Source organism: Cupressus sempervirens, chromosome 3 (assembly GCF_028749045.1).
Source record: "Cupressus sempervirens isolate cs-2001-9-10 chromosome 3, ASM2874904v1, whole genome shotgun sequence".
Classification (NCBI taxonomy): domain Eukaryota; kingdom Viridiplantae; phylum Streptophyta; class Pinopsida; order Cupressales; family Cupressaceae; genus Cupressus; species Cupressus sempervirens.
In genome coordinates, this window is record NC_143120.1 from 542,850,718 (window position 1) to 542,877,546 (window position 26,829).

Consider the following 26,829-nt stretch of genomic DNA (forward strand, 5'->3'; position numbering starts at 1 on the left):
ATTAAATCCTCTAATAGGGTCACACCTAATAGTGTGTTTTGTAACCTTTAATAGGGATGGATCCTAATAGGGCTCACTTCAAAAGAGTGAAAATAGTAACTAGTTGTAATTGGTGGTTTTTCCCAAATTGGGTTTCCACATTAAATCTTGGTGTCACTCGTGTTCATGCTATTTCTTTTATGTGTATGCATCTAAGTTAAATTTAAGGTTAATCACATTAACATTAGTAGACTTAGCTATTGTCAAGTTATAGTTGATTCTTAGTGCTTGCCGAGTTACAATATTTGTTAGTGTTAACTGAGTGCCTGTGTGTTTGTCAAGTAACAACAAAATATAGTTTAATGAGAGTTTATGTTTTGATTTGTATTGACATCTAAGGGATCTGGGATTTATTTTTGTGGTAATTGATTCACCCCTCCCCTCTTAGTTACTCCTCTTATATTTCCAACAGTAAAGATTTGTGGAAGCGAATCTATCTCCTTATCTATATGTTTTGGTACAAAGTGTGTTGTAGATAGTAGTTTTCCACAATCTATTAGAATTCTTTGTTGTATTTTCTAGGCAGATTGTGTTACCATTTTTTGCATCAACATTTTGGATCACACTCTGTGATCCACCATCGGGATGAGAGAGCTAAAGGAAAAATATTACTATCTAACAAATGAAAATCCACATTTCAAAACAACACACTTTGTAATTCTTTGTTGTATTTTCTGGGCAGATTGTGTTACAATGGTAACACAATCTTCTCAAAAAATACAACAAATAATTACAAAGTGTGTTGTTTTGAAATGTGGATTTTCATTTGTTAGCTACTAGAAGTAGCAAGACAAATGTATCTAAATATATTTCAATCAAGTAGAAAAAGTTCATTAGTGGTATATCTTTTCTCTTTTATTATTATTCATACGAGCAGTGAGCCCTCCACCAACGAGCCTTGTTTCGGGTAGTAAGCCTTTTGCACTCAAAATTCTTTGTAAATATTGGCTTAAGCAATCTCACCCTAAGCAGTGTTTATATATATTTGAGAATTAATCTTTTCCATGTATTTTTACTTGAAATGATTCTCCACATAAATCTAGTTTTTCCTTATGCTTGATTGACTTTGTCTATCACGTATTTTCATTATGTTTATATCATTACGTTGTTGAAGATTAAAGCGAGGAGAGATTTAAGTTTATAACTAATTCACCCCACCCAGCTCTTAGATATCATGTGTTCTTAATAGAAACATTAATTTATCATGCAATTGGATTATATATTCTATTGGTTTATATTTAAAAACCTATCCAAATATGTAGAGTAATAGACTTAGCTACATTATAATAAACTGAGTTGATTTTCTGATAGTTTTGGTTATGTAGGCTATTATGGCGGCCAAGACACTTATGAAGAGCATGAAACCCTTAAAAAATGAAGACATTCAATTGAGCCCTAGAAAATTTTATATGTAACCGTGTAGTAATACGAATGTGGAAGACAAAGGATAAATTGATGTAGAGGAACTTGTCATATTCTCACTATAAGGCTTTACTAGCCAATTTGGTTTCCAAACCATCCAATTATTTAAGATATAAGGGACCTTCCCAAGGTCACCATAAGGAATTTTCCACCTTCCTAAGGTTTCTTAAGGACACTTTAAGATAATGAGTTTCTTTGCAACACAACCTACTTAACTAGGCAAATGACTCATCCCAAAGATACTACCACAAATCCCCTACCAAAAAGGACTCTATGGTTCTAAGACTCTTCTTCAAATTCAAGAAAGTGTGATTCAAATCCCTTATCCCATGGAATAATGGGTTCTATCCAATTAGTTTCATACTTCAAGTTGTAATAAGAGACCTAATAGGCCTAATTGAATTAGCCCTCCTAATCAAGTATTTGGACCCTCACCTCTCCAGTAGTATGAACAACTGCAAGAACTAATTACAATTCTAGACACCCATTGAGGAGCTCTATAAAATATCAAGAAACCTTATCTAGTTTCACTCTCTAAGACTCTTAACTCAAACTAAGCAATTTGTAAGCTTAAAAAACAATGTCAGCAGTTTTAAAAACATCATCCATGAACATTTATCAGAGCAATCATCTTGTCTTCTAATCACTTGAGTGTGATTTTTATGTGACTAGGGAGCTCCAATCCACCCTTTGTTTTAATATTCTAATCCTTTTCCAATAGAAAACGTAACATTTTCTTGGTTTTCTGTCTCACCACTACCAAGTGATCAACTTAGGGCATTACTATAAAAATAGGAAATCAATCTTGGCAAGCCCAAAATTGGTACAAAAGAACAATACAAACATACTTATCATTCCAAAATCCATGTTCATTTCTAATCATGGAATGCTAGGCAAACACCATTTTAGCTACCAATCCCTAGGATATGAGGGTTTACAGATTGTTTAGCTTTAAAACTACAACTCTCTTAATACAAATCACTTTAGTACCTCAACCCACTTTCTAAATAAAGATAAAACACTTCTCTATACACTACTATCACCAAATCAACAAAATATCACAATGTAGCATGACTTGCAAAAGGAAAACTAATAGATTAGTAGAAAAACTAAGAATAAAAGTGCACAAAAAAACTCAATTATTGTCACAATTAATCTAACCCAATAAAAAATAGCTTTCCATGAATTTTCTATGCCCTTGGATTAGTTAGGCCCATATTACAACTAATGTTTTGCCACAATTTGCAATCTTGCACAAATTTGCAACCTTTGATCAACTTTCCAATTTTGCTCAACCATGACTCCAAAATGTATACTAAAGCTTTCTAATCACTAAATAACCTTGTCTACATCAAATTTCAACTTGACCACCCTTATGGCTCTAAACCCCATAGTTGCTCATATGTAATAATTGGGATTTGTAACCCAAAATGGACTCAATTAGGTTCAACCTTACTATATGTGTTTCATTTGAGTCTTATTACACATATTACATACAATTAACATCAAAATTGTTAAAGTACTCCCACACTATACTCCTGGGGTATGAAAAATTCAATTCCCTTGAGTGTTTAGGTCTTGAATTATCTTGCCATGTTTAATTATGTCAACCTTAGTCATCAATGTTGCTTCAACTTTAGGTAAAGTAGTCCATTCACTAAATACTCGTTGTACACCCCCTTCCTAGTCTTTTTGATAACCTTGGTAACGATGATACATTCTACATGTAGTGGTTGGTTATGAGTTAAATATGTGATCTAATCAGGTTCACCTATAATTGCAACACCATGTTATCATGTATATGTTGGATTCCCCTTGAATGGATACAAGTCACTAACATTAAAGATTGGTGAAATGCTTAAGTTAGGGGATGATTAACACATAGGAATTATTGCCAAATTTATGAACCACTTTCAATGGTCTTATCATTTTCATAAAGAGTTTTTTAGGTTGCGCTTTAGGTAATCTTTCCTTCTTTAAATATGTCATCACAAGATCTCCCACCTTGAAGTGTTTTCCTTTCCTAGTATTATCTTCTTATGCTTTATATTTCTCTACATTTTGTTGCAAGGTTTTCTTGATCTACTTATGGATCTCTTTTATGTTCTCTGTGAATGTTTTACCCATAACACTTATTTTTCCATTGCACCTATATCCTTGAGTTCAATGATACCTTTAGGATGACATCCATAAACTATCTTAAAGCTACTCTTATCTATACTTTTGTTGATTGATTCATTATAGGCATACTTAGCTTGTCCCATGACCAAGTCTCATTCTTGTCCATGCTATTTGGTTAAAATTCTCAACAAGTTTCCCAATGATATGTTTATAACTTCAGTTTGACCATCAGCTTGTGGGTGATGAGAAAATGAAAATGACAATTTGGTTCCCAATTTCTTCCACAAAATCCTATAAATGTGACCCACAAGCTTGGACTCTTTGTCTATCATAATGCTTAATGGAAGGCCATGTATTCTAACTATCTCTTTGAAGAAGAGGCCTATAATGTATGAAGCATAATTGATGCTTTTGCAAGGTATAAAGTGTGTCATTTTTCCAAACCTATCTACCACAACATCCTCTTTTTGTTTTAGGAAATCATAATACAAAATCCACATTAAGGCATTCCCAAGGCCTAGTAAGAATAACCAATGGTTGATATAAGATTGTATTGGATGTCATCCCCTTGGCTCTCTAGAAAATAGATCATTATTCAAAAAAATGTCTTACATCACTCCGAACTTTAGGCTAGTAGTAGAACTTAGTTACCTATTATAAGGTTTATTTCTAGGCCAAAATTCCCACCAAGACTTCCTCAATGTCTCTCTTGTATAATTATTTCTCTGATGGAAAACTGAGGAATGCACAACAAGTGTCATTTATCAAAATAATCAATATGAAATGAGTTAATAAACTTTGAACGAGTCCTATAAGCCTTTGAGAAATCATTATCCTCTTCATATAGATTCTTTAATGCCTCTAACCCTATACATTTCAACTACATATCTTTTATAGTGAGCACTCTTTTGCTCAAGGAATTTTCTACCTTATTTGTAGTTCATTTTTTATGTGTAACGGTATAGGTGTAAACTTGCAACTATTCTAACCACTTCAACTACATTTAGTTTAGTTTGTCTTGCCTATTCATGAGGCTAAGATTATGATTATCAATGTATGCAATGAATTCCATAGGAAATAGACAATATTTCTACTTCTTTAGGGATTGAGCTGTAGCATAAAAATCTAGGTCATAAGTGTAGTACTTTTTCTTAGGCTTATTTAAGTTTTCAAAGAAATATGTTATAGGTGAACTATAATGATTTAGAAAAACTAAGAGAGGGTGGGGGGGGGGGGATTAAATTATCCTCAAGTCCAGATGTATCATTTCAACTTCTAAACACTTCAAGAAATAAATTTAGATACACACTTAGTCTCTATAGCATATCATCAGCAAACTTTTAACATTTCATGCAATGTCTTAACTCTCTGTCCCTATAAGTGTTGACTGCTAGTAAATAAAATACTGTAAAATATAACATGCAAAATAATAACATCCACATATGATAATAATAATTTGACACTAGTATTTAACGTGGAAACCCAATTTGGGAAAAACCACCAAGTAATATGCTACTAATTTTTCACTCTTTTGAAGTGAACTTGATTAAGAGCCAACCCTGTTAAAGGTTATACAACACACTGTTAAATGCAACCCTATTAAAGGATTTAATTACCCTATTAGGAATGACCTTGTTAGATAACTTTAGAAAATTTCATTAGAATGTCACCTTTATTAAAGAATTTACAAAATGACTGTTAGGTTAACCTTGATTAAAGGTTTTTGGATTGATACAATGGTTAGAATGTAACAATAGGTTTGATCTATAAAGGACAAATCAATTGAAAATTCATATCTCCATTTTCTCACCTACTAGTTCATTAATTGACCTTCATTGATATCTCCATCTCTGATCTGCTTGGCACCTCCTCAAGCAATCACACTTCATAAACTTTTCACTCTTCACCTATGTTGTTCACCTCTTTACAAATTCTCCTTAAGTTCATCAATCAACCATGAACCAACCTTAAAATTCATTCCTTGTGCATCCTTAAATAGGTAATCTCAATATTTTGTTGCTTAAACATCACAGTTGATCTTAGGGTTAGGTCAAATTCATCAAATCCTTCCATCTTTTTTTCTCCTTCTTCTTTAAGAAACTTCTGATCAAATCCTTGCCTTTGATCATATAACAAACTCTCCTCATGCATTAAATGTGCCAATTCATCAAATCTTATCTTCCATGTGCTTTGACTAATTCAAAATCGCAACACTGTCAACTTCCAAATCAAATTTTTCTCAAACTGTAACTTTTGTTGTCACTCAACAATCACTATATTCTTTAGCTCGGTCACCACTATGTAACTTGATACACACTATACTATCTCACTCGACATTAACATGCTCCCTCGACCAATACTATGTTTAGTCCCAACTACACTCTATATATTTTCTCAAAACAACTAACTGCTCAGCTTGAACTATTTCTCTAAACTTCTACTAAGTTCCTTAATCTTTTTCTTCAGTCCCTTCATTGATCGTGCAACACTGATACTTGGTCAAGCTTATCCTTTTAACGCGTTTCAACTCATAACTTCATAAAACTGTCTTCTACACTTCAAGTATTGATTGAACAACACATTATCTTGTCAGGGACTAATTTATCAAGTGCCCATTGTATTTCTATAATACTTAACACATCTCAACTTAACCTTTCACTAGGTTATCACACAACCTCTTCTTGTCAAATCCTCTTCATCAATCAAATGATATGGCACTCTACACTATTAGTAAATGCCTCTGCAATAGGTTTGACAATTTGTCTTACAAATAGGTTTGACATCAGTGACAACATAAAAAATTCTCCAATCATAGTTGCCAACAATCTCCCTCTTTGGCATTGATGGCAATACAGTCAAACTTAACTAGTTACCATGCAATCCAAAAACTTCAACATTGTAATGTCTTCTCCCTTTAATGTCTATCTTCTCTCTTTCTTAGTTTCATTCTTATTTGTATTCAATCAATGTCACGATACTCCCTCTTTATATCCATTCTTGTATGGTAACTCACTTATACACTTCTCACTCTTTGACTGATCAATATTGTATAGTAACTCGATAATACTTCTCTCTCTCTTTGACAAAAATGACAAAGACATACCATGCCACATCATCTTCATGTGACTAATTTTTTTTGATACAACAATATCATATCATCATTAACTCCTTATAACTTCTTCTATTCATATGTCAGTTTCTTCCATTTCACTTTCATAACTTTAGCTAGCTCCTAAAGTGTGACCTCCTGCATCAATATGTAAGATATTCTCCTTATAACAATTGATGCAATGCAACAACTCTATTTAGTTTTCTTCAGGTAGGGGGATGACCCCTAACTTTCCTCTTAGATACTCAAAAGCATTCTTAGGTACTGCCTTAGTGAATATGTCAGCTAATTATTGCTTTGCGTTTACATATTCCTGTCTCACTTCTTTCTCTCGTATGTTCTCTCTCAAGTAATGATACTTGATCTCAATATGCTTATCCTTTGTATGCATCACATGTTTTTTTAAATTATTATAACACTTGTGGTATCATAATAAATTACACCAGGTCCAGTGATCTCTTCCTTCATACTTTTCAACAATTGCTTGATCCATGCAATATTTGAACAATTCATTGTTGTAGCAACATATTCAACCTCTGTTGTGGATTGTGAAATACAGTTATGCTTCTTTCTTGTCCATAAAATCAATCTTCTACCCAAGAAGAAATCTCCTCCACTTTTACTCTTCTACATAAAAATTTCTTGCCCAATCACATCTATGTAAACTTTTAGTTAAAATTTGTCACTTCTCTTATACTATAATTTGTGGTCTTATGTTCCTTATAGGTATCTTAGTATCCTTTTTACTGTCATAATATGATCTTCTCTAGGATTAGCTAAGAATCTAGCAATAATTCCAATAGTTAATGCAAAGCCAGGTCTGCAATGTACAACACGTTATAGTTTCTCAATCATAGACTTGTACAATGTTTGATTCACCTAGTAGAATCATCATTCTTTGACAATTTATGTCCAGCCACCTTTGGTGTTCCAACTAGTCTTGAGTCTTCCATAACAAAAGTCTTCAAGATTTATTCTATGTACTTTGATTGAGTAATGAAAACACTCTCAATGAACTTTATCTAAAAGTTATTCATCGAAATAATAATCTTTTAGAATCCATAGAATGGACTCGTGCATTTCTAATACCAAATTTATTGTTTGATCAAAAGAAATTAGTCCAAAAAGCTGTAGATGCACTTCTTGATAACAGGATAGAGAAAGACTATTTCCACATCAAAAACAACAAAAACTAAAGCAAACATATAAGAGAAAATTCTAAATTGGATCCAAGTATCCCCCATTGGTTCATTTGATAAACTTGCAAACCAACAAAGAAGTTAATCTCTCCATACATTGACATTTCAAACTCCTTTTTCATTTGATTTCCAAATGACTTGCTCAATGAATCCTTTCCTCCAAATATGATATCATCAATAAATAATTCAGCTAGTAATATGTTGTTTTCAGCTTCACTCTTTAGATACAAATTACTATTATCACTAGTTCTTGCAAAACCAATCCTTACCAAGTAATTGTGTAAACTTTCATACCATGCTCTAGGGGCTTGCTTCAAACCATATAAATTTTTCTGTAACTTACATACCATATATTTTTTTAATTGGATAAAAAAATCCTTCAAGTTGTTCTATGTAGATTTCTTCCTCTAGAATTCCATTAAAAAATGCAGATTTTACATCCATTTGGTATACTTTGAATCCTTTGTAAGTAGCATATGCAAGAAAAGTTTGCACTCCTTCTAACCTTACAACTAGGGGAAAAGTCTCACCACAATCCCCTTCCTCTTGTGCATATGCCTTACAAACCAATATTTCCTTGTTTCTTGTGACTTCACCTTTCTCATTCAACTTATTTCTGAAAACCCACTTACCAATCACATTTTTGTCTTTAGCTCTGAGTACCAATGTGCATATTTTGTTTTTCTCAATATGTTCAATTTCTTCATTCATTTTCTTAACCAATCTTCATTCTCCAAAGAATATTTGATAGATTTAGGCTTAAGTTCACATAATAAACATGTGTTATTCTTCAATCTTCTTCTTGTCATAACTCCTAAATCTTTATCTCCATTAATTTGTTCTAGTGCATGATCTCTTCTCACATACTTTGCCAATACACGTTCAAATGTTGGTTCCTCTTGCTATTTTCGACTAGATTTTTCATGTTCAACATCTTGTGTTATCACTAGCTACAACTCTACTTCTTCTGTCTGCGGTTCATCAGTCATAGTCTGTGACTCAACTTGTATAGCCTAATGCTTGATAGAGCACTTCTGCAAAACCTTAATAGTGCCTGACTGTTGATGCTTGACAACCACCTTCTCTAGTTCAAGTACAAGGTTGTAGGTTCACCTTCATAGATATAAACAAAATTTCTATAATCTTCAAGTTCTTTCTTACATTCTTCTTCATTTTTCTTCGCAAATTCATCAACTCTAACATTTGCACTTTCCACAATTTTTTTAGTGTTAGAACTCAAACACTTATAAGCTTTGATCTTAGTGGAATAACCTAGGAATATATCTTCATCATATTTTGCATCAAGTTTACCTTTTTCTTGCATCTTTCAATATATAACATTTTCTTCCAAAAACTTTGAAATAATTCACATTTGGTGCATATACATATCAGAGTTCAAAAGGTGTTTTGTTTGTTCTTTTCTTCACTTGAACTCAGTTCAGAGTATAAATTGCAATGCTAAGAACCTCTCTCCAATACTTCTGTGAAACATCCTTCTCCATTATCAATGTTCTTACCCAATCCATAATTGATCTATTCCTTCTCTATGCTATACCATTCTATGGTGGTGTTCTTGGTGCACTCATTTGCCTCTTTATTCCTTTGTCATTGTAATTATGTTGAACTCTTTTGAAATGAATTCACCATCTCTATTTGATCTCAAACATTTCAAACTCTTACATGTTTCTTTCTCAACTCTAGCAAGATACCACTTAAATATTTGAAATACATTAGATTTTTCCTTAAGAAACATCATAGTCATCATTCTTGAAAAATCATCAACAAACAGAATAAAGTAATTATCACCATAATAGTTATGTATTTCAATAGGACCATATAATTCAATATGAACCAACTCCCAAATATCACCAGAAGAATTGAACTTTTTCTTGAAACTAGACTTCGTCATTTTACCCATTTGACATTGTTTGCACATCACTTTATCAGGTTTGATTAGTCTGGTAACCCTCTAACTCTATTCATTTTACTAAGGCTTACCAAGCTATAAAAAATCACATCACATAGCCTCTTATGCCATAACAAACATCTTCATATTGTGAAAATAAACAAGAATCTTCAGATAGGTCTAGATAGAACAAGTTACCCTTGTTTTCTCTCCACTTCCAACTAGTTCACCAGTAGCATCATAGATCTTTGCCTTCTTGTTTTGGAAATCAACTTTGTAACCTGATCTTATTAACTATGCTACACTCAACAGATTATACTTCAAACCATCAACCCAATATGCATTGTCATACTTGATCTTTTCACTTAGTTTTATTGATCCTTTACCTTTCACATAACATGGTGCATCATTACCAAACTTTACACTACTTCCATTATAATGTTCTAGCTTATCAAACTTACTTGTATCACAGGTCGTGTGATGTGAGAAACCACTATCAATTATCCATCTATCATTCTTACTCATATTTGAGATCAATGTAGTTTTCTCATCTTCATCAGAATCATCTTTCATCACAACATAAACAACTTCTTCATCATGATCATCAAAATTATTGTTAGAACCATCCTCTTCAACAATATATCAAGATTTCTTACATTTTTCTCTGTAGTCTCTTTTATCTTTGTTGCTTCTATTATCTCTCCTTCCTTTGTACTTGAAATCTTTCCTTTCATATTTTTCATCTCGGTCAGGGCATCTAGCTACAATATGTCCAAGTTTGTCACATGTAAAATAGATAATAGGAAGTTTACCTTTGTATTTTCCCTTTCCTCTAGGAAGTCTTCTTGCCAACAATGCTTCAAGTTCATCAAGGTCATCATCAAATCCACTGGCACTTGCTACATACTTTCTTTTCTTCTTTTTCTTAGATCCATCAAGGGTTAGTTGTGTTTTAAATGCATATTCAATATTAGCAGGGTAATAATTATCAAAGCTTGATAATTCAAAGGTATCAAGTCTACCAATCAGACTATCCAAGGTCAGATCATTACCGGGTGTACATCTCAATTCTTGAATTGCAGATACTCTAATCGCATAGATAGGAAGTAAAGTCCTCAATACCTTACTTATCATAGTCTCGCCAGTTATATATCCTCTAGATCCTCTAATAGAATTCACCTCTTCTTTGATTTGGCTTCAATACAATACAATACTCTCACCTTCCTGCATTCTCATGTCATCAAACTTTCCTCTCAAGATTTTTGCCTTAGCTCTTAACACATTCTTGTCTCCACCATGGATTTTTGCCAACTTGTCCCACATTTGCTTAGTAGTAGTGCATTCCTTCACATCATCAAATTTTGCATAAATGAGGGTTGTTGAAAGTTCAATCATCATTTGGTTGTGCTCTTGCTTCTCTTTCATATGTTCAATTGTCATAGGTCTATTCACCTCAATGTAGTTATTGTCCAAGTAGTAAGATGTGGAATCTCTGATTCCAGACAAGTACAATCTCACCAGCCCATATCATTATGGGAAGTTCTCCTTGTTAAGCTTAGGTATCTCTCTCTTGTACATCTTGGTCTTTGACTCGAGTCCCATAAAATTTTTGTGATAAGCACAAGGGTTCTGATACCAATTGTTATAATGATTTAGAAAAATTCAGGGTGGGGGGGGGGGGGGGGGGTGTGAATTAGTTATCCTCAAGTTTAGATGTTTCAATTCAACTTTTAAACACTTCAAGCAACAAATTTAGATACCCATTCAGTCTCTATAGTGCATATCATTAGCAAACTAACATTTCATACAATGTCTTAACTCTTTGTCCTTATAAGTGTTGAATAGCAATAAATAAACTAATATAAAATATAGCATGCAAAACAATAACATCCACACATGATAATAACACTTTGACACCAAGATTTAACATGGAAACCCATTTTGGAAAAAACCACCAAGTAACATGCTACCAATTTTTCACTCTTCTAAAGTGTGCTCGGTTAAGAGTCAATCCTGTTAAAGGTTATATAACACAATGTTAAAGGATTTAATCACCTTGTTAGGAGTGGCCTTGTTAGAGGACTTTAAAACTTTCCATTAGAATGCCATCTTAATTAAAGGATTTACAAAATGACTATTAGGTCAACCTTGATTAAAAGATTTTAGACTGATATAATGGTTATAATATAACAAGAGGCTTGATCTATAAAGTACAACTCACTTTGTAAAATTGGTATCTCCATTCACTCATTTATTGGTTCATTGATTGTCCTTCATTGATATCTCCATCTTTGATCTGCTTGGCACCTCCTCAAACAATCACACTTCACAAACTCTTCACACTTACTTTTGTTGTTCACCTCTTCACAACTTCTCCTTAAGATTGCCAATCAACCAAAAAACAACCTCAAAATTCATTCCTTATGCCTCCTTAAATAGGCAATTTCAATCTTCTGCTACTTAAACATTACAGTTGATCTTAGGGTTAGGTCAAATTCATCAAATCCTTCCATTTTTTATTCTCATTTTTCTTCTAGAAACTTTTGATCAAATCCTGACTTTTGATCACATAACAAACTCTCCCCCTGCATTAAATATGCCAACTCATCAATTCTTATCTTCCACGTGCTTTGACTAATTCAAAATTCCAACTGTGTCGACCTCAAAATAAAGTCTTTCTCAAACTATAACTTTTGTTGTCACTGATATGGCCACTGATATCACCTTTACCAGTTTGGACTAGGATACATAGAAAGTCCAGGAGTAGATGGTCGAGGAGCACTAGAAGATTTATGAGGTTGCCTAGGCCATGCAGGATCTTGAGAGGAAGAATGAAGAGTAGCCCTCTTATTCTGTCTTTTTATTTTTTGCTATATCTTTTTTGGCTTTTGGTTTTGGCTTTTGCTAAGTTTTGTTAAAGATAGTTTTTTTTTTCTGGCCTTTTCGTTGGCCTTTATTGTTGGCTAGGCCTTGTGCTTAATATCAGCTGCTAGACTTGTTTTATACTGGGTGGGCTTCTATTGCTTATTTTTAGCCATATTTATGTAACTACTTTTGGGTTTCAGGGTCCCTGTAAACCCTGTTTAGCTTATCAAAAACTTTTGTTGTCACTCGAGAATCATTGTATCCTTCATTTAAAAAAAATTCTATTATTTTTTATTATTTTTCACATAACTAAATGTTTAATTATCGTTAAAAACATAAATAATAATAATATAATCCGTATATAGTATACTAATTATTTACTTTATTTTAAATATACTTAAGCTCTACAATATTGTAATTGATGTAATTATATTAAATATTAACATAAAACAAACAAACAAAATATATATTTAAGATAAACAACACATGAAATTGAAATTCTTTCTTTTTAATGCTTTTCTTTTTTTCTTTCTTTCTTTCAATTGTGTCATTTCCCACAATAATCATGCACCAAGTTGTGAGGCTTATGCAACAACAATGACCTCCTTCGGTAGAGGTGCCCCCAAACACACATATGCATACATATTCTTCTTTATTATGATATTTAGATTCATAGCCTCTTACAAGGGTTCTGAACACAAACCCTTTTGCCTCACTTTCCCCAAAAATTTTATGGCAAACTTCTCATGACTGGAACACTAATTATTTACTTTATTTAAAATATACTAAACCTCTACAATATTGTAATTGATGAAATTTTATTAAATTTTAAAATAAAAACAAACAAACAAAATATATATTTAATATAAACAACGCATGAAATTGAAATTCTTTCTCTTCAATGTTTTTGTTTCTTTATTTCCATTGTATCATTTCCCCGTGCACCAAGAGGCTTATGCAACAAGAATGACCTCGTTCGGTAGTAGATGGCTTAAACATCACACACTAACGCTTTGATTTGTAGACTAAAAGTGTTAAATAATCAAAGTTGACTTATTTTTTCCAAACTTAATTTTCCTCTTAATTAATATGTGAAGCGGTAAAAGTGCCCGCGCACACATGTCTACATATTCTTCTTTATCACAAATTTCAGATTCACCACCTCTAATTACAAGGGTTGTGAAATGCAAACCCTTTCGCCTCACTTTCCCAACAAAATTCTCATGCAACGCTCCCCGACTAACTACCCTTTTCCTTTATGTGGAGCCTTGTACCGTCGAATCAGATCTATAGATCTCCTCTTAAAAGCAGCGTCCCTGCCTAAATGCCACCCTCTTTCTTCTTATCTTCGATTTATCGTTGCATATCTCGTCAAAATTTCTTCTTATCTCAGATTTCTGTTGCGTATATGAGGTATCATATTCATCTTTATGTGCTTGCCAGGTTAATTTTGTTATGCTTTGTCTTAGACTGAATGAAAACTCATGGTGCTTGTTCACAATTCCGAGTATCAAATAATTTTTTCGTGCAGCGTTATTTTTTGCTTGCATTTTTAATCTTGACGAATTTTAATTTAATTATTTTGCAGCATAGTTTTGATTAAATTTAGAGGACTCAACAACATTTTTTCCCAATTTTGCCCCATAATGTCAGTGCAAGCAACTTTCAAATTCTAATTTCAATTTCCTCAGCCTTTTAAGGATGGCTGTACATATTTGAATTTAAAATAATGTACCTACCCAACAATAGTCTAAAGATCTCAATTTTTGATGTAGCCTTGTGCGGGAGTCGCTTTGCTCAACCAGCACAACACGGTAAACATGTTCTTGCTTAACACGGGCATAACAATTATGTTCTTGCTTTTTCTTTTGTTCATTTTTGGGGAACACAATTTCTCAGTTTTGGTAGGGACTGCTTGTACATATGTTCACCCATGAAACACTTCATTGAAAAGAGATTTGTTAGCCTCAAGAACAAATTTAAAGGATGCACCACACTTCCACTTTTTAACACATGTACATGTAATGGATGGAAATTAAGCCAAGAAGATGAAGAACTCATAAGTAAAGCAACTAAACAAATATTGGAGAATTGATTCCAAAATTGGGACTTGTATGCTAATAAACATAAGAGTAGAAGAGTATTTTGCACCTTAGGAGCCTTTTTGGTTGTTGGAATACAATTGGAATAGTCATTAAAAATTATAATATCCAGTTGTATTCTTTGTTTGGCGGGTGGAATGGGAATGGGGAATAGTATTCCTATTCCCAAAAATCCCTGTTATTGGAATGGAGATTAGGATTGAGAAGGGTTTCCACACACAAATCACTCTCTTCCACATTGATTCACCCAAAGTTTTATAAAAGTGCTCATTTTGAATGCAATGAAATTATCTTTGAGTTGTCGAATCAATCATTCCTCGATCCCTAATGGTCTTTGTGATGATAACTGTTTGAATCTGTAGTATGAGCGATGGTGGCTTTCAACCACAAAGAGCAATATGAGCATGCACAAACATTGTAGGTGTTCAAGTCTCTATATTGAGAATCATTGCCAACACCATTTCAATGAATTGTGAAACAAAAAACCTCAATCTACTCAGATCACAAAGAGAAGCTTCTTCAATCATTTTCAGTTAATGATTCGACCAACTGTAGCCTACTTTTTCCAATTCAAAATGGCAAATAAATGAATGGTCTCAACCAAAGTCAAACCCTTCCTAATGCATGAATTGACAACAAAGAATATGAGCGCTACATATGGTAAGGAAAAGTGAACTTCAGATAATGGCAAAGGATCACAATGATAGGGTTTTGAATGTGCCCTAGTTCATACATGTGATTGGTGAAAGTATGGTATAGAAGGTAGTAAGAGGCTTCAACATAAAGACTTCCAAAACTATGAAAGGGCCAGATTCACCAATGTTGTAGATTCATTCTTGATCAAAAAGAAAATGTTAGCAGTTACTTGAGATCATTAAAAAATTGACTTAGAAACTCTTGTTTATTTGTATGAAATCCCAATTGAATTTTAGGTGAACAAATAGGACTGGAATTGCCATTTCCTATTCCCATTCCCCATTTCCATTTCTATTCCCATTTTCCATTCTAATTTTCTATTCCTATGCTTGTAACCAAATGGACCCTAAATGTATCAATCATCGACTAATAATGTATTTAAAATCATATTGAAAATCGTTCTTACTTTGCTCCCTATGTTTAACCCCTTTCACAAGATCAACAAACTCCCCCTTTGACATTAGTGGCAAAAATACTTTGTCATGAATCAAATAATAATGTTAATAAAAAATGAATACCCCCCTAAGACCATAATATGATCCTGTAAGTTTTGGTGTCTGATTTGTAATTTGCACATTGCATCTCCTTATCTTAATCTATGATATCCCTTTTTATTCTTTGATTGATATTCCCTTGTTATTTCATATCCCCCTTGTTTGTGTCACTGATGGAACTTGGGGATGTAGGGGCTAGCTAATACTTACCAAAGAATTGTTGATGAATTGCCACAATATTGGCATAGCCTCTATTCCATCTGTCTTGTATTTGTTCCAAAATTTGAAATTGAATCTCTAGCTCGACAACTAGATCAATGAATCTTGCAATATGTGAAAAATTTGTCTCTTTCTTCAAAATGTCCTTGGCAATAGAGATTTCTTTCTGAATGATCTCTATATATGGAAATAACTAAAGTTGAATCATCATCAACTTGTGTTGGACCCTTGTATCTTTAGCCATGAGCTCGGCTAACCTCTTTTGATTGAATGTCAGTTCACTATAAGAGGATGAGCTTGAACTTGCATTCTTTCCCAATGTTATAACATTCTCTCTTATGTCCGCATCCAACATCTCTAATGAGCATGTAGTATCTATTGTAAAGAAATCTATATCACACAATTTCAAATATAAAGAATTGATGGTTGTCAAAACTGTTTCCAACTTAGTGATTCCTATAGAAAGCTTAGCTTGTCTTTGTACAAGCTCTTGTGAGATTTTCTTTAGCACTTTATGCTCCATTCTTCTCTTAGACCATTGTAATAATTTCTCATTGGCATTAATGTCTTTTTTTTAATCTTATCAACTAAATAAACTAGTTGATCCAAAATTATATGCTAGTTGTTCTCATCTATGATTTCAAATGCATCTGCAAAAATATCTTTGACAGTATGAAGTACCAATCCTCTCTTCTACTCTCTTCTCAGTTGTTCTTTCTTTGCCTTATGACCCAAAAAAAAATTCAATTCTTGCATCCACTCTAGTGTACGATTATTCAAATCATAATTAGCTAATGTAATTACCTCATCAAGGCTCACTAACTTATCATCTTCTTCACCTACATGAGTCACATCTCGAGATCGTGAGGGTGTATCATTGGGTAGTGATAATTGCAATTATTTTCCCTTTTCACTTGATCTTGACTTTGGTTGTTGCACTTGTGTAGAAATCACCTATTGCATAGGTTTCACATGTGTAGGTTCTGTAGTCTTTGCCCTCAACAATCAAATAAGAGCTTGAGTAGCCTCTTGCTCTTTCTCTATGACTTCATACTCTACTGATTTAGTGCATGATTCTTTCTCAAAAGTTTCTTCCTTTTTCAAAATTTGCATACAAGTTGGTGGAGTATATACAATTAAAGCCTTACCAAGTTGTTTGACACTTGTATCCTCTATAGTTGACATGACATCAACATCATCAGAATTCTTATTTTTAAGCTTCAAATATTCAACAATCTATAACAAAATTGGGTTAGTATAGATTTTTCTTGAATCATTTATTAAGCCTTGAATTTCCTCTTCTATTAGTATATTTGGATTAGGTGGAGGGGTGTCAATGTCATCTTTAATTGTGATAGTCTCTTTTTATTAACACCTATTGATAAGTTGTTGAATCTCCTTAGTCAGCTTGGCCATTTCTTGTTGGTATACATCTTCAAATTCTATGGCATCTCTACCTTCCCTCACTTCCATAGATGGAGTAAGAACTCCAAATGATTATGTAAGAATTTACCTTAGGGAAAAATTCACCCAAGAACTAAGAACTCAAACACAAGCACAACTATACACCAAAAAGAGAGAGTATGATCAAAATGACGATATATTCATTCAATATGTACTAAGAGTACACAAGGAGATAAACAAAACCTCATACGACAAAAAAGTCCCCCCCATAAGAAAGAAGAGGAAGAGAGACAAGGTAGTCCCCCCCCCTAATGAAGAATGTCTATCATTGAAAGCCACTCCAAGGAAGAAGCTGGTCTAATAGTGCAGAATGATGTTCCTCCCCTTTGGAAGAAATGATGGAAAAGGTGCAATCCTGAAGATGTATGGTGGCCCTGAAACCTACTCAAGTATCTCTATATTGATACTGGTGTTCACCCCTTCCAACTATGCTGAAAAGAATGAATGTAGATCTGGCAAGGATGTCTGTTGAACCTATTCCAATGAACCATCTGTCTCCTCTATTGATAAAGAGACTTTCGACAACTATTGTTCATAAGGATCCACAAGTACACCAACCTATGAAAATTGATCATGTAGAGAATGAACATGAGGGTCAGAGTGAGCCCTCGCAACAACTGTAGAAGGATCATCTTCATTAAAGAGAAGATGTAAGTCCTCAAGGCTGTCTCCCAAATCTATAGTGTGTGACTCCACGAACAAACCTGCAATGTTTGCCATGTAGTCATCAATTGAAGCTGAAGCTGGAAGACGAGATGTACCATGTTGTGTTGGACCTTTCACTATGGCAATATAAACATGTGGACTAGACTGATGATTTGACCTCTCACTGCAACTGTCGATAGAACCCCACATGTCTGAATTTGTTGAAGCACTATCACTGGTGTCACTATCAATTTCCACTGTGTATAAAGTGTGGAGAGGATTAGAGGATAAGCTGAGTGAACTTTCCTCAAAGTGAACATCCTTCTCTACAAAAATCTTGTGAGTCTCTAGATCCATAAGTCTATAAGCCTTAGCATTGTCTTCATAACTAATGAAGGTACAAGGCTTAGGTGCTGGTGCCTTGCATCCCCTGGAAGATAGGTTTGCCTATGCTAGACAACTGAAGACTCTGAAATGACTCACAACTGATTTTTTGCCGCACCATGCCTCCAAAGGAGTCTTCCCATCTAAGGCATTATGAGGAGACCTATTAAGTATGTGAGTAGCACTACTAATGGCTTCAAATTCAAGTGTTGGATTAAGAGACTTAGCTTTTATCAAGAAATTTGCCATGGATTTGAGAGTCCTAATCCTCAGTGTTGCAACATCTGTCTTATGTAGACTGAATGTTGGTGGATTCTGAAGATCAATTCCCTCAAGTTTGCAAAAGTCCTTAAGTCTTTTGTTCACATATCTATTCTCATTGTCCACCCATAGCACCTTGATGGCTTTCCTTGATTTGTGTTCAACATAAGTCTTGAAGGCTTGAAGCTTATGAACCACTTCATTCTTGTGATGAAGGAAGTAGACCCATGTGAAACATGAAAATTCATCAACAAAAGACCCATGTGAAACATGAAAAGTCATCAACAAAAGTAAGAATGTAGTGGCCTTGGTTGACTGAAGTCACTACAAAGGGTCCTACTAAAACCATGTAAACCACCTAGAGAATGGTTGGTGCTCTAGAAGACTTCCCTTAATCATACTTCTCCTCAAGATGCATATCCACTGAACATGATGAAAACTCTCCCTTAGAAAAGTTGATGTTAGGTAGACCTTTAACCATGTGTTTGGAGCAAAGTTGTTGAGGAGAGCGGAAGGCAAGATGACCAAACCACTCATCAAGCTAACAAGGCTTGAGAAGGAGACTTAAGCACAAAATGGGAGAAGGAATAAAGCCTCTTGTCATGATTGACTTTCCTCATTGCAACCAATGAATCATCTCTAAGACTGCACACCATCACTGAACCTGGAAGGAACTCAACTTTGTGACCATCTCCAAGGTGAGTGATTTGGTAAACTGATAGGAGATTGGAGCTAAGCTTTGGAATTTAAAGAACATCTTTGAATTCCCCATTTTCTATTTCCACATGTCCTTTCCCTTCAACTTTTATTTTAGTATCATCTCCCATGAAGATGTGTGGTACCTTTGACTGCTTCAATGAAGAAAAGTCTCCCTTTGGAGAACCCATATGGTAGGAGGCACTTGAATCATGTATCCATTCCAAAGAAGAACTTGTATTTTCCATAAGTGCTAGCCCTTTTCCCTTTGAAGAGGTTGGAGTTATATCCTTGGAAGTACCTAGCACTTGAATTTTGTTAATCCTGAGTAGATTTTCTAACTCATCGATTCTTTTAGTCTTGCAATGATGCTCATCATCATTTGGATTTTTGCTGTATGTACAAAAAAGTTTTTCCTTCTTTTCATTACTTCCCTTCTTGTTGGAAAAACAATTGCCTTGCTGCGAGGAGGATTGTTGTGTCTCAGATTGTGATTTCTGCTTCCACTACTTCTTTTTGTTGTTGCTAGAACTTTTCCCTCCTTAACTTGATTGGTGCTCATCACTAGCCACTAAGGCTTTGGTCTTTGATGTCATGAGAAGTCCTAAATCCATCAAGTGAGATTGTTCAACAATCAACATCTCTAAAAATGCATAAAATGTAGAGTTTTGGTAAGCAGTTCCCATGGTCAACCAATGAGTATTAAAATTGGAAACAAAGGAAGCATACTTTGAAGATAGCCTCTTTAGGATGTGATGAATCAACTTGTCATCCTTCATGGGATTTCCACAATGTTTAAGTAGTGCCCTATACTCATTGGCTTTGTTGATGTAATCTTGAATTGTGTCAAAGTTCTTTGGATCCAAGAGAAGTAGATCGTCCTCAATCTAAAATCCCTTTTCTTCATCCACCTTACCATACAATGATCCAAGTTTGTCCCAAGCTGATTTGGATTCTGTACAACTAGCAATGTGAAAGAAGAGATCTCCATGTACACAACTCCTGATAATTCCTAAAGCTTGTTGATCTTGTTTTTCCATTCAACGAGTTCTTTAGCATCAGTAGGTTTGGTAATTATACCATCAACATAAAGACTGTAACCTTTTTCCATTAATCTACTCCAAGCAATATCTTTCCATGTATAATAATTTTGTGAAGTTAGAGGTGGACATTTAAATGAACCAATGATGCAGAAAATGAAAAGAGCACAAAAGAGAGACACAAGAACACAATACACACCCCACCTTTTCACTCAATCAAAAGACCCCCCCCCCCCCAAAAAAAAGATGCTTTTGGAACTTTATAAGTAGTGCATGTACAATGGGCCACTTCTCAAAATGAACAAAGTGGACTTCCTAATTTTTCTTTTACAACTGCCTTTTGAGGCCCAAATCTGTCACTAAGCACTGTAGCTCAGATGCACATCAATTCTGAAAAGTAATCAAAGCAGTATAATGCAGAAAAAGCCCTAGTTCTAAAAGTGAGATTTTTATCCACACAACCCTTGAATCTAGATGTAGATCTGGAAAGTAGACAAAAAATAATACACTTTCCAAAAAATGAAACCTGGAAAGGTGACTAGATGAGCCAATACAGAGCGTTTGAAGTTGCAAAATGTAGGATTAAGCAAGTACAATCACCAAAAAATGAAATTTCTAAAAATCCTTGAACCAAAACTAGAAAATAATACCACCACTGGAAATTTTAGGAAATTCTACCCAATTTCAAAAAAAATTACACTTGAATTGAAGTTCGGATGACCAAGTTATGGCCTTGCAAAGTCAGGCTGCCAAATCAAAAAGCAATATGGAGAGGGGTCTGAAGTAAAATTACGTGCTTAAATTTGACAGTCAAATGACTATCACAATAGTTTAGAATTTCCTTGGAATGATAGTTAGACGATCATCAATTTTTTCCCATAAAATGCTGATGTCAACAAAAAAATAGTGGCCTGGTGACGTGGTAGTACGGATTGCTGATGTCACTTGTATGAACTTGACATGTGGCAAATGTCGTACGCTGACATGTCATTGAGTCAAATTGTATAGAATGGCTGTGGTGGTAGATGACGTGGCATTGACTATCCACGTGGTGAAGCTGACTATATGTATATCTCACTGACTGGTTGCTTGTGTAAGTATTGTGATGTGAAGGGCAGAACACTGCATGGTAGATAGTTATTCGTTCACATGGCTAGGTAATTGTGCCAAAAAAATGTCGATGTGTGTCCAATTTGGAGAAGGCACATGGTGCCTGAGTTGTCGTTGCATGAGCGTCGACTGATGATGTGTCTTACTGTGTGGTTTATTTCAAGTTGCCAGAAATGCCTTTGGTACTGTGAACTTCTTTCATGGTCGGCAGGGTTCATAAACCAATTATCCCACATTCATTGGGTTTCAGACTCCTCATGTATGTATAAAGAACCCCACACAATGCTAAATGCAAAGAGGAAGCTAGAGGGTTTGGTTTTGTGGCAAGTAAAATGTGGTATGATTGTTGGATTTGGGGCCGAAAATTTGTGTAATAGCCTGCCGATTGAATAAAGATTCCTCAAAATATTCTCTTGTGCAGGGCTAGGATCTGACAGCCCGGTAACTGCAAAATTTTTTTGCTACTACCTGACCGGAGGGAATTTTTTTTGATATAATTATAGAGATTGAATAAAAATACTAGATTTGAATAAAAAAATTGCAAATCTAAAGATCATACCCATGTTGCGAATCGGGGCCTTTGGGTGCCGATTTGCAAAAAAAATTTTCCTCACACTCGACTTTGGGCTAGGGTAGCTAAGTTTATAGTTGATCTTTACCAAATTAGCATTCCATACGCCATGACAAGGTTAGATCTAGCTCTAGAAACTCCCAATTTCTGCAGTACTTTGGATTGAGGCTTAGGTGCTAAAGCAACAATGGCCTCGAATGACTATGTGATGAGAAAATCTCCAAGCTCTGATACCATGTAAGAATTTTTCTTAGGGAAAAATTCACCCAAGAACTAAGGACTCAAACACAAGTACAATTGTACACCAGAAGGAGAGAGTATGACCAAAATAATGATATATTCATTCAATATGTACTGAGAGTACACTAGGAGTGCCTGTATGTAAAGGCCTCTAAGATACATCTAGAATGCCTCAAAATTAGCTATATGATAAGTCACACAACTAGGCACATGTCCATCAGATATGGGTTATCCTCCATTAAGCACGGAAGTAAGTGCAATGATGAGAGGATAAGCCTACAAGGGTGTAATACAAAAATCAATGTTGTAGACAACATGTGCTAAAAAGGGAGTGCGAATAACTATGTTGTCTACATGACAACTCAGTGAATGATGTAAACTCTAGTGTTGTAGACACCATATGCTAAAATAAAGTTGCGTACTTTTGTGTTGTCAACATGACAACTCAGAAAGGTGCACAAACTCCTAAGTGTCTCACAAATAAAATAATAAAATAATGCAAAATAATAATGCATTAATCTAAGTAAACTTAAGTAAGTGTAAATAGTAAATATGTATTTACACCAACAGATTCCTTCCATATTCAAATACTATCTTACTCAACTTCATGAGCTTTATGTTTCAAAACTTCATATGCCCTATCCCTTGACATAAACTTCTTGACAAAATCTTGAAGGGCTATAAACATATGAGTCTTCCCTAAATTTGGCATAACTTGTCTCAACGTTATCTTGCTTATTTGATTTTTAGTGGACAATGCCCATTTCCACATAGCATCCATTCTTTTGTACAATCTCACTAGAAATCTAGTATCCAATTCTAGGGGAGTGCACCTAAAATTGATCATCTTGTCAATAATATTGCCTTCAAGCTTAACTTGATCATCATTGTTCAAAGAATCATATTGAATGTTTTTGAATCCCAAAATACTTACTAATTCTACTGATTTATCACATACTTGATCCATAATCATTGGAGGGGGTCACTTCACTATTTGTTTATTTGTTGGTTTCATCAGACTCCATCTTTTCATCTGCTTCCTCCTCCTCTTTTGCAATGATCAACTTTCTCTTTAGTTTTTCTTAGAATTCAACCGGTTTCCTCTTCTTCGATGGACTTCCTATTAATAGCTTGATAGGGGGTTATGTAGTCCTTTTTCTATTGATGACCACCTTTCCCTTTGGCCTCTGTGGTGTCATCATTTCTTGCATGTCTTTCTTTAGGTCGGCATGTACTTTAGGTTCTATAAAAACAACCTTTATCTGTTTGGTGGCCCTTGGCTTCATAATTGCAAGCTCTTTTCCTTTTCCTTCCTCAACCTCTGTGGGTTGTCCAGACACTTCTCCTTGTTCCTTATTACCAGCCTCAACAACCATCCTTTTCCTTTTCTTCCCTCTTTTAGGCATACTATATTCAATAGTCAACTTGACAATTATAGTATCATATGTGCCAGGTTGCTCAACACTAGCATCTAGTCCTTTGCCAAAAATATAGTAACTATTGTTGTTACCTCATCTACGTTTACTTCATAGGGAATTGGCCTTAGCTATGCTACCCTTAGTAACACCACCTATGCATACCCAAAATTTGTGTCCACAATGAAATATACTTCATCATAAATGGTGCATCATCACCACTGCAGCCGTAGGAGCCGATGCACCATTAGCCTGCATCAAAGTGAGTCTGCATGGAGTTGTAGTTGCTTCTTGGCCTTTCTCAGGTTAGAGCAGGCGGTTGGGCCGCATGACAAATCAATTCCGCCTAAAATTTTATGGGCAGCCTAAAATTTTATGGGGATCGCCTTAAAATATAGGGCACCAGTTCCTCGAACCGATTTCGTAGCCTCGAAAACCCCTTCGTCTACATGCACAGTTCCGGATCTGAGGTAGTAGCATATCCAGTCGAAGCACTTGATCCGGTTGACCCACCACCTGCACTGCGCATGGACCCAATCCTATATCTATCAGGGATGATCTAGATCCAGGGACCGGACAAAGGCAGTAGGGGTAGAGGCGGCAGGTGATTTGTCCACAACCAACTTTGGAATTCTCATTTTATTCTTCATTTAAACCTTGAATTCTCCAAAGCAGTTGTCCATTATAGCTTCAAAGTTCTCCCTGAATTTGCTTATTAAATGACTTAGCTTCTCCATAGTAGTTCTATGCCTATCCCATCCAATTATTCCAATGGTAGGGAAATAATTCTCTACATAGAAAAAAATGTGCCAAATTATAGTATCATGTGTGCCAAATTGCTCGACACTAGCATTTATCTCCTTTGCCAAAAATGCAGTAACTACTGTTGTTACCTCATCTATGTTTACTTCATAGGGAATTGGCCTTATCCATGCTACCCTCAGTAACACCACCTATGCATACCCAAAATTTGTGTCCACAATGAAATATACTTTATCATAATATTTGTCCACAACCAACTTTGGAATTCTCATTTTATTCTTCATTTTAACCTTGAATTCTCCAAAGCAGTTGTCCATTATAGCTTCAAAGTTCTCCCCCAATTTGCTTGTTAAATCACTTAGCTTCTCCATAGCAGTTCTATTCCTATCCTATCCAATTATTCCAATGCTAGGGAAATAATTCTCTACATAGAAAAAATGTGCAAACTAATAGAGATCCAAACTTACAAGAGTTGTTTTTTGCCTTTCTAGCCACCTCTAGGTTCTATGTAAGTTGGTGAAGTTGTAGCTCAACAAGATCATGTAAACTATCCCTCTTCACAAATTTTTAGCCCAAATCCACTGCTATATAATGCACCCTACTCAATCTGCTAGATTGATAAAAATTGTGTGCAATCACACAAACAACAAATTTAATTAATGGGTCCTTAATTCCATCAATTAACATTCTACGACTATTCCACTTTACTTTGGTTAGCTTTTCAATTTCATTATTTGTTCCACTCCTTATGTTTTTTTGTTGATCCAATTTAGGGTACCCAATTACCCTATGAATGATTGCCTTGCTGATTTTAATTGGCCCAACTTCTAACCATATTTTTATATCATGAATGCAGCTATGCACAACCTTAAATCATTAAATTTTGAAAACATTTGGAAATCCTAGGGCACGGGTAAGCCTTTTCTTGACAATGATCTTATATTCTTCCTTTAGGTTTCCATCAACACATAGCTTCTCACAAGCTGTTCTAATCTTGAAATCTCTGATTTCTCCAACTTTGCATTGATAACATGATCTTAAATCTTGACGGTCAAGACTCTGGGCGGAGTTGATGATAAATCTTTAATATCATCACCAATGTTTTCACTATTAATTGAATTTTTGAAGTTTGGTGGAGGAATTTGATCATTCCTAATTATTTGTGCACTGTTGTGCTTCATTATTTCACTTCTAGATGTGATTTTGTACTAGGTTTTAAATCAGAAATTTCACAAATATCTTCACTAAATATCTAACTTGAATCTAAGAATGATACTTACTTCATTTCACAAGTTATCCATTAAGTTATTTTGATTCTTTTTCTCTATTTGTTAAGCTCGCTTCAATCGCCTTGAAATCTTCTTGTGAGCTATTTGATCGCTTGGTGAGTGCAAGTGAATCACCAAATTTGATAAATGCCTTCAATCTTTCATTTTAGGTATGTAATTAATGTATTCATACTTGGTGTATGACAACTAGCTTGGTCTCCATTTCAACTTGGTCAAGGTTATCCACTCGGTCATAACCAATTCATTTGGTTAGTATGCTTTTAGATTATGGTAAAAACAAGTTTTGAAGGGACCCAAAACCCTTTACAAGAAACTAGAGATAAACATTAAGCACCACCAGCTTTTAAAAGGACTTGGAACTTGAAGAAAAGACAAAACCAACACAAAAAAGTAGGTTTTATAGGGACCTAAAACCATAAGTTTAAACCAAATAAAAGTAACCATGTTTTACAAGGGCCTGAAACCTAGAGTTTTAAACAAGCTAGAAAGCAAAAATAAAAACTAGAAAAGCCACACAGACTAGCAACCAACACACCAACACCCAAAACCAGCACCTACAGTACCTCTTTGATGGTATTCACCACCTCTTTACCTGCTTTTGCCATACTCTAGATAATTTTAGTCAAAGCTAAACTAAAGAGCCTCAATGACCTTTTTCCTCATGCTTTGCCTAGTTTTCTTACTAGGTCCTCCTAAACTCCCCATCCCAACATTATCTAGAGACATTATCTCCTCATTACTCTTCTTACTTAGACTAGTCATCATTGCACATAAAATGGA